General features: G+C 38.0%; 1 pseudogene; it reads left to right on the forward strand.

Moving 5' to 3' along the window:
• Positions 1-1008, forward strand: part of LOC102472290 (nucleolin-like) — a 2401-nt pseudogene extending 1393 nt beyond the window's left edge.
• The last annotated feature ends 625 nt before the right edge of the window (positions 1009-1633 follow it).

Raw genomic sequence — 1633 nt, forward strand, 5'->3', positions numbered from 1 at the left:
GCAATAAATTTAAACTGGAGAAACCTAAAGGAAAAGACAATAAGAAAGATCAAGATGCAAGAACACTTTAGGACAAAAATCTCTGCTACAACGTCACTCAAGATTAATTAAAAGAAGTATTTGAAGATTCCATGAAGATCAGAATAATCAGTAATGATGGAAAAAGTAAAGGTATTGCCTACATTAAATTTAGGACAGAAGTTAACGCAGAGAAAATCTTTGAAGAAAAGCAGGGAACAGAGATTGATGGGTGGTCTATTTCTCTATACTACACTGGAGAGAAAGGTCAAAATCAAGACTATAGAGATGGAAAGAATAGCACTTGGAGTGGTGAGTCAAAAACTCTGATTTTGAGCAACCTCCTACAATACAACTGAAGAAACACTTCAGGAAGTATTTGAGAAGGCAATATTTATCAAAGTGCGTCAGAGCCAAAGTGGCAAATTTAAAGGGTATGCGTTTATAATATTTGCTTTATTTGAAGATGCTAAAGAAGCGTTAAATTCCTGTAATAAAAAGTAAATGAAAAGCAGAGCAACCAGGCTGGAGCTGCAACGACCCAGGGGATCACCTAATGCAAGAAGTCAGCCCTTCAAAACTCTGTTTGTCAAAAGTCTGTCTGAGGATATCACCAAAGAGACATTAAAAGTCTTTTGATGGCTCTGTGCAAGGATAGTAACTGGCCAGGAAACAGGATCCTCCAAAGGATTTGGTTTTGTAAACTACAGCAGTGAAGAAGATGCCAAAGCTGCTAAGGAGGCCATGGAAGATAGTGAAATTGATGTAAACAAAGTTACCTTGGACCAGGCCAAGCCTAAGGGTGAAGGTGGCTTTGGGTGTTGAGGTGCAGACAGAGGAGGCTTTGGAGGTTGATGTAGAGTCAGAGGAGGCAGAGGTGGATTTGGTGGCAGAGGCCAAAGAGGCTTTGGAGGGCAAGGTGGTTTCCAAAGAAGCAGAGGAGGAGGAGGAGACCACAAGCCACCAGGAAAGAAGACAAAGTTTGAATAGTTTTTTGGTCCTCTGTCTTCCCTCTTCAATTTGAAAGAAAAGACTCTGAGGTTTTTACTCTGTTACCTGAACACTGAGGACATTTCAAGACACTATGAAGTCCTGTGGTCTACTTGGAAAGCCGTAGAAATAACATTTCAGGGGAAATAGTCTTGCTGGTTTTGACTGGATATTCATATAAGCTTTCTAAAGCAATGAGCACTAGAGCTAACCCTTATCTGTATGTTTTGAATTCATATTGTTTCATATCATGTACAAAACCATTTTTTTCTTACAAATAGTTTTGTGGGGGGTTTTGGTTTTGGTTGTGTGTGTGTGTGTGTGTGTGTGTGTGTGTGTGTGTTGGGAAATTGTAAAGGAAGCAGAATGTTTCATCATGATTTTTGCTTAGGTGACTAGAACAAATTTTAAAGTCATAAACAAAAAAAAAAAAAGCAAGAGAGAAAAAACCTCTCTGAAAAAGAATCAGATGGAGCTACTAGTGATGAAATCTGTAATACAGGAAATAAAAAACTCTCTTGAAAGTATTAAAAGTCAATTAGATTATGCTGAAGATTGAATTTCCCATGTAGAAGATAAAATCTCTGACCACCAAAAGAGAGACAAAATAAAAATATTTGAGGAT

Source organism: Tupaia chinensis, unplaced genomic scaffold, assembly GCF_000334495.1.
Source record: "Tupaia chinensis unplaced genomic scaffold, TupChi_1.0 Scaffold146230_1, whole genome shotgun sequence".
NCBI lineage: Eukaryota > Metazoa > Chordata > Mammalia > Scandentia > Tupaiidae > Tupaia > Tupaia belangeri.